Raw genomic sequence first — 8,460 nt, forward strand, 5'->3', positions numbered from 1 at the left:
CTAGTTCGATATCTTAATGATCATCAATTTGGCTGAAAATTTGCAGAAATGATCTATACATTAGGAACTAAAAACTAAAATGTCGAAATGCCGAAATAAGATCGAAAAATGGGTCCCACAAGGGATCCCTTAAAATGACCAAAAAAGAGATCCCTTAGTGGAGGGACCCTAAACCAATCACTATTCGGAGTAAAAAAATTAATATATTTATAGCATAAAGAAAAGTGTATAAGTGCATACGCAATTCACGAGCAATTCTCCAAATACTTCTGTTCAAAACATCTCAAGGGATCTGGCACCTCCTGATAGGAGCATTTTAATGTGATATTTTAATAGTTAATTCCTCACATTTTGCTTAGTTAATTCCTTAACGAATCGATTTTTAATTCAATTTTTATTTTTAGGTACATTGGAGTAGATGATGATGAAATAAGTGTTAGGTCCATAAAATGATGGAGAAAAATGGAAATGCACTAAAAAGGTCAACTTTACACATTTTCCTACTCCGGCTAGGAGAAACCAAACCAAGCATGGAAGAAGGAGCGACCACCTGACCAAATGAACTCCCAATGAGCTGAAACCTTCCAGATCCATTCTAGACATCCTAAGAAACATTTTTTATGAAGGACCTAAAAAATGAACAGTTGAGATGCCGAAATATAATCGAAAAGTTTGTCTAATGCCTATCCCTATAAAAGACCAAAAAAATGGATCCCTTAGTGGAAGGGCCCTGTGTGTGTGTGTGTGTGTGTAGTGAGGGATCCCTGTTTTTGGTCATTTTAAGGGATCGCTCATTATACCCGTTTTTCCATCACATATTCACATCTCAACTGTTGAGTTTTTAGGTATATATGAGTAGATCACTTTTGCAAATTTTTAGCCAAATTGATAATCATTAAGGCATTAATAATTGCAATTTACACTAATAAACAAGAATGGTTCCGGTTTGACAGATTCGGTTCGTCCATTGATTTAATCTAGTTCGATATCTTAATGATCATCAATTTGGCTGAAAATTTGCAGAAATGATCTATACATTAGAAACTAAAAACTAAAATGTCGAAATACCGAAATAAGATCGAAAAATGGGTCCCACAAGGGATCCCTTAAAATGACCAAAAAAGAGATCCCTTAGTGGAAGGACCCTAAACCAATCACTATTCGGAGTAAAAAAATTAATATATTTATAGCATAAAGAAAAGTGTATAAGTGCATACGCAATTCACGAGCAATTCTCCAAATACTTCTGCTCAAAACATCTCAAGGGATCTGACACCTCCTGATAGGAGCATTTTAATGTGATATTTTAATAGTTATTTCCTCACATTTTGCTTAGTTAATTCCTTAACGAATCGATTTTTAATTCAATTTTTATTTTTAGGTACATTGGAGTAGATGATGATGAAATAAGTGTTAGGTCCATAAAATGATGGAGAAAAATGGAAATGCTCTAAAAAGGTCAACTTTACACATTTTCCTACTCCGGCTAGGAGAAACCAAGCCAAGCAAGGAAGAAGGAGCGACCACCTGACCAAATGAACTTCAAATGAGCTGAAACCTTCCAGATCCATTCTAGACATCCTAAGAAACATTTCTTATGAAGAGTGCAAGGGCCAAATAGAAGTGGAAGGCCTTCAAACAGTCAGCCCAATTTTCTGCAGAAGCAAAATTGGAAAACTGGACCTGTAAGGAGTCCAGCAGTGATTCCGGCCCATAGGAATGGAAAAAAGTTCTGAAAATTTGACATCATGATCTACACTCATGGTGGATCAGTTCATATGAAGAAGTCAAGGGCAAAATCTGAAGTCTTGGTGGAGAATTAATTGAAGGAAAAATGAGCAAAAAGTGACTAAAACGTAACAAATTCCATTAGTGTTTAAATATTCAAACCTAACAAATTCCATTAATGTTTAAATGCTCAAACCTAACCCATCATCATTTATTTAAGGCCAAATAGTTTTGCTTGGTAGCCTATAAATAGAGGCTACAACAAAGAAGAAAAACACATTCCTTCATCCATTTCATCTTCTTTGTCTCTCCATTTCCTCTCCATTTTTCTCTAGTTCTTAGTTTCATTTCTTTTCATTCTCTAGCCTTCTAGTTCTACATTTTCAAGTAAAGAGGAGAAGAAGAAGGAGCCGTGAAGATCATATCCTCCATCGTCCACCTTGAAGGCTTGTTTCCAAGATTCAAGATTCCAACATTTCAAGCTCTCCATCTTCATCTCCAACTCACGGTGTAATTCTATTTTTTTCCTTGTAACTTCACTACTACAAAAATGCAAACAAACAACACTCATTACACAAGAGAATAAAAGTTGACCGTTGTCTGATAACGTAAACTCCATTGTACAACACTGTTAATGAAGTTCTATTGTGGGAATGCTACCAAATTGAGAACTTTTTCTTTAAAATTTTATCACACAACAGAATTATGCACGTTCTGTTGTATAAATGACATAAAATTTAGCGGCAGATATCCTGCCATCACTGAACTCAAAATTCTCTCTCAAGACAAGTTCACCAATTTTATCACACAACACAATTATTGTTGTTCTGTTGTGGAAATGTGCTGCAAGGTACAACAGTGTAGTTGTTTCCGTTGTATGACAATTTAACAATTTCTACTAGGTGTACCTAGTACAAGATGCAAAATCTTGTACAACAGGTATTATCATTCTGTTGTCTGAATGACATACATAGGCGGCAGCAATGTTTTCATTTTGGTTCAAATCGATTTGAATTCCTCCCACCAAACCTAGGTAAGCGGTAAATTTCCCTCCCTCCTTTGGCACTCTACAACAGTTTTTTAATTATCTGTTGTGGGAGGAACAAAGTATGCCGCCAAGTGACCAAATTACCTTATATCCAAGAGAAAAAAGAAAAGATAGAAAGACTAAAACCTATTCTAGTCCCAGCTCCCCCGAAATCCAAATCTTCGTCTCGAGCCTTCCCCTCCCATCAGATCATGATCTACCGCTCCGTCAGTAAGCAACTCCACCAAGTCTTGCCTCTTCGACACCTCTCTCTCTCTCTCTCTCTCTGGTGAATCTCTGGCTTGCCTATATCCGCGAAAGCTCTCTGTCTCATGAAACATCTCTCAGCCCTCTCTCCCCAGTTTCTAATTCCTAAATCCCTAAATCCTCCACATTCACGGGGAGCTGACTACGATGGCCTCGATTCTCAAGCCGTCCAAGGAGGTGAGATGGGAAGACAACGGCGGCGTTTCGTTGCCGTTTCCGGAGAGGCAGAGGGCTCACTTCAACAGTGTTTTGAGAGCAATGATTGTTTTCACTACTCAGGTGATTGCGCCAGTGAAGTGGCCTTCAAGGGGCTAGGGGACTTTTCGAAGAAGGAGCTGGACTCGGACTCGGAGTATGAGTCGGAGGCTGAGGTGGTTGAGCCGATTAATGAAGACGAGCTGGCTCTTTTGAAATTGGGCTTGCCTCAGTGGCGTGGCATTTTTTCGCCTTTTCCCATTCAGGTAGTCTCTTATCCCTTTGAGGTTGTGTTCTAAACATCAAGAGCTTGCTCTAATTTAATCCGAGTCGGATTTATCCTTTAGATTATGTGTTGTTTGTGTGTAAAAGTTTTCTGCAGATGAAAATGTTCATATAGTGTGGCTTAAGTTTTGAATATTTTGTTGAGTTTTGCAGATTGAGGTCTAAGATACGGCACCACTGTCAATAGAATCGATAAGAGGTGCTATGCTTTCTCTGGGCAAACAGAGAAAACATGGCACCCTTATCGATTCTATTGACAGATGAGGAAGGACTTGTCACGGTGGCCATAGAGGCGGTTTCGATCGGCCATAGAAAAAGAAGTATTTTGTTTTGGGTTTGGGTTTTTATTTTGTTGCTTGCAGTTCTGTTTGGTATTTGAGAAAAGTATGTGTGTGTGTGTGTGTGTGTGTCTTTATGCATAGGCAAATGATTCTCTGTGTGTTTGCATTTGCTTTGAAAGATCTACTGTGAGATTTATATGCTTGAGTTGTAATGCTGTACACATAATTCACTTCTTGCAGCTCATCGTATTTTCATCTTGACTAATTAAAATGACATTTGTATGTTACGGTCATTGCTTTGATGCAGGCAGTGATTGAGAAAACCAATCTGAATCCCAAGGAAGTTGGGGATATTGTTGTCGGTACCGTGTTGGCTCCAGGATCTCAAAGAGCTAGCTAGCGAATGCAGGATGGCTACTTTCTATGATGGCATGGGAAGGGGATATTAATCCTGAAGTACTCTCTCTCTCTCTCTCTCTTATATATAGACACGTGGACACTCTCTTCCAACTGATTTCTTTGATAAGATTCTAGCATTCTAACATGAATATGCATTATGTTCAGGTAAAGATCTTTGAACGAGCCTAGAATTGCCTTCTTTTTATGGGCGTCACCTCAGAAAATGTTGCTTATCATTTTGGTGTTTCAAGACAGGAGCAAGATCAGGTTGCAGTAAGTTGATAACTCTGCTACTGTGCTGTTATAGCCTGGTTTTCTTTCGTTTACTGATTGTTTTTATTGCATAATATTGTTAGGTTGACTCTCATAGAAAGGCAGCTGCTGATATATATGTTGATATCTTTTTACCTTGTGGCCGAGATGTTTCTTTAATTGTTAGAATTCATTCTTTTGTTTTGTTTCAAGATTGAGTTTTTTTATATTGTTGACTTGATTATTGATTTAGCACATGAAAGATTAATCTGCAACCGTCAAGGATTCTTTAGTCTTTTAATGTCAGCACCTCTTCAAAATTCCATGCAACAATTCAAAGATTTTTTGATAATTGTCATTTTGTCTTATGCTCTTGATTAGAATTTCAAGGCTACTTTTCTTTTGCAATTCCACCGCCAAACCTTATTCACTTGTTTTGCTTTGCTTTACACCTCGACATGTTGCAATCAAGAATACATAGTTGTCGACTTTTGTGATTAAACTCTGGACTGCCTCCTTTGATGCTTTTGTCTTCTGCAAATATAAAGTTAATCCCGTGCAGCTTCTTTTCTTATTGTTCTGTTTTAAGGTTGTTAGATACATGACTAATTTGATCGAGTTCTATTGCAGAGTTTAGAAGATGTAACTGGAGGAGGATTTGATATATGCCATGCTGCTGGAAGTGCCCAACATGGCAGCTAACATCTTTGATGCAAAGCGCAGAGTGATTAGTAAGACATTCAGTGGTGGCTGTCAATGTAAAGTTGTTTTGTTTTCAAATATGCTTTCTGTTCAATTTTTATTGGATTTGCATACTATTTGGAGCTATGGTTGTTTGATTTTAATGTATGTTTTGGTCAAACAGTATTTCAATTGCATTTTATACTTGAGTATATTTTTTATTCTATTGAAATGGGTAGGTGCTGTTTTCTTTGATTTCTGGTATCATGATTTGTGAATTTTTGTTCTTTGCTCTGAGAATCAAATTGGAGGTGAGAGAAGTATGGATTTTTTAGTCTAGTTTTATATTGAAAGATTGAGGAACGTTGGTGCATTTTGTTCACTCCCACCTTTTTGTCTATTTTGGTTTTACTTTGTCTTGGGTTTCTTCAGAGGTTAGCATGAACTTTTCACATGATATGGATGATGAATATGAGAAAAGTGGCAGGAGAATGAACCCAGAATTTCAAGCTGAAGCATACTGGACCAGGTACGTACTGTCCTGTTTTACACCTTTTTTTTTCCCTGAGTGGCAAGGATTTTCACAGCCTGGCTATGTTTGAACCTATATGATATCAACAAAAATTTGATCAACAAATAAATACAACTAATGCATATTTGATCAACCTATATGCATATTTGATCAACGAATCAGTACAACTAACTCGTAATGTTATGGCCATGAAATGCTCCTGTGCATTTCAGGTTTGCTCTATCAATTAAGCTGCTTAGTCTCATTGCAGGTAGGATTGAAACTCTAGCAATCACAGAAGCCTTTGGGGAATTTAGGTAACCACTGTTTCTTTCAGTATCACTGGTGTCCATAATCTGAAATGTTTCTTTGAGTATCACTGTTGTCCATTGCTTGTATTAAACGTAAACACTAATTTCAGATCTGGGAAAACACAGCTTGCACACACACACACACTGCTTAACTATACACGTTTGTCTCTCTCCTTAAGTTGTGACGTCTTAGCATACTGGAAATCATGCCATCATTGTGCAAAATTCGGTTGCGGTCTTTCACTAAAAGTCTGGCATTTGAGTAGTAAAATGAAGTTTACATTGACTGACTTGCATATCATTCAGTTTGATTAACAGAGAATTGTACACTATTAAGAAGCATGTTACTGAAAAAGTTATAATTGTGGGTTTTGGACTACTGCAATGCCATGCCAAGTGAAGTTGAATGCCAATACTGCTTTTACAATAGTGCATGCCATATCTGGTCTTTCTCGAATAATAAACTAGTAGCTACCTAAGATTTCCATACTTGAATATGCAGTTCAAAGGCAGCAAATAAGGCAGCTGCTGCAACTGTCCTTGGCATCCAAGTTGGCTGTAGATTCAGACCTAAGATTCCATGTAGGAGATGAATCTAGAGCTAATGCTGCACAAGATAATGAACTAAATGCTGCACAAGAATAATGCACTTGTCCATCAGAATCCTCAAGCATATGCTGCACAAGATGGAAATTGGATTGCTCGTTGTAGCATTACCTGTGGGTGAGGATCAAACACAATCTTGTATAGCTTATGAAATTGGAAGGCATAGTTCAATGCAATGTTCAAAATGTTTATAAAGTTGTATATGGTGAATCGATTGGAGTTTGTTTGATGTATCAAAGTTACTTTTAGCATTAATATAGAATTATTGTTCATTGGTAATAATCACTAGCATTGATTTTGTACAATTTCACCTAGCATTGATCTCATACAACACAATACAAAACAATGTGTTGTATGACTGTAAAAGAGTTCAAAATTAAGGCTTCTCCTACAACAGTCATTGGGTATTAGCCAATTTGATTACAATATTCACACCACAACTAACCAAATATAGTTGTTGTGTGAACTAACAACCAACAACAAAAGAGAACAAAATTCTGTGTGTGAGATTCATTACACACAACAGAAATAAAATCTAATCAAATTTAGTTGTTGTGTGAACTAACAACCAACAACAAAAGAGAACAAAATTATGTTGTGTGAGATTCATAACACACAACAGAATTAAAATCATCTCTGTTGTCTGAGTGAATCAACATACAACAGAGAAAGAATTATAGCTGTTGTGTGTTATTAATCTCAGACAACAAAGAATGAATTATAGTTATTGTGGAATCTCAGACAACAAAGAAAGAGTTATGGCTGTTGTGTGTTATGAATCTCAGACAACAGCAAAAAAATTATCTTCTGTTGTCTGAATGGCCGAGGCATCCCTGCGCATGCCATGGCAAGCACCTGCTGCGCAGAATTCATACAACGGAAAAATAGCTATTCTGTTGAGCCAACTACTGTTAGACAACGGTGGAATTACCGTGAAAAATCACACAACACTGACTTAGACAACGGTGGACTTGGTCATCAGACAACAGAAATCCACCGTTGTCTGATTTACTTTTTGTAGTAGTGCTTCTTTTGGTTTTCTTTGTTTGGATTTGTAGAACTATGAATTTTAGTTAACAAATAATGTTAAGGAAAAAGTTTAAAGCCCGTCTCTATGTTTGGATAAAAGTTGTGATTTCTTTGTGTTGATTTTTATGTTGCTTATGTGAGATTGCTTAATTGATTTTGGATTATAGAAAATTTTTATATGTATGTGTTCTTTGGCGGCCAACTTAGGATATATGCATATAATTGAAGCTAGATTTAAGTAGTAAAGGCTTTGGACAAAAGTCGAAATCAATTAAGGAGGATTAATTGCAAATAGGTGAACTTATTCATAATTAGGTTGTGCACTTTGGTTGACATCCTTTCTTTGTTCTTCATGCATTGAATGTGTTCTTGATTAGCTAGCTTTCTAGACTATGATTGCATGTTCAATAGGATTGATTTAGGTGCTTTCACTTACATTAATTATTCAAGGAAAGTAAAATATGGGAAATCGTTTGCTTACTAACGTTTCACATGGTCAACTTATTTCTCATGACATAAATAATCAACTATAGGAATTGTAATTGGATTTCAGTCATATGATTGTGGTTTTGATCTTTGTTCCTTGCATTCCACCCTTGTATATGTGTTTTTACATTTTCTTTATTTTATTTATTTTAATTTTTGATTTTAAAAATCTTAATCCCCCTTTTTACATTAACATGTATATATTTCTATTCTTTATATTATTTTTGTACATAATACTTTTTACTTTATTATTTTAATTCTTTATTTATTTTTGCAATTACAGGTGTACCCGCAATCTCTGGCTAGAACGATCCCTACTTATTCTATACTAACAACTACATTTTGCAGGGTTAAATTGCGCGCTTGCTTTTAGCGTATCACCTCCACTACTTCGGCAAAATC

General features: G+C 36.3%; 1 long non-coding RNA gene across 6 annotated transcripts; it reads left to right on the forward strand.

Annotated features, from left to right (window-relative positions):
• Positions 1-2,883: 2,883 nt before the first annotated feature.
• LOC133727924 (uncharacterized) lies at positions 2,884-6,810 on the forward strand. Of its 6 annotated transcripts, XR_009855446.1 has the most exons (7): positions 2,884-3,483; positions 3,656-3,822; positions 4,091-4,239; positions 4,348-4,455; positions 5,065-5,644; positions 5,898-5,943; positions 6,440-6,804. It is a non-coding gene; the product is annotated as an uncharacterized LOC133727924 (long non-coding RNA). The 6 variants fall into 6 exon arrangements; XR_009855450.1 differs by having other exon boundaries at positions 3,656-4,239; positions 5,879-5,943; positions 6,440-6,807; XR_009855441.1 differs by having other exon boundaries at positions 3,656-4,239; positions 6,440-6,806.
• Positions 6,811-8,460: the final 1,650 nt, after the last annotated feature.

Source organism: Rosa rugosa, chromosome 1, assembly GCF_958449725.1.
Source record: "Rosa rugosa chromosome 1, drRosRugo1.1, whole genome shotgun sequence".
Classification (NCBI taxonomy): Eukaryota; Viridiplantae; Streptophyta; class Magnoliopsida; order Rosales; family Rosaceae; genus Rosa; species Rosa rugosa.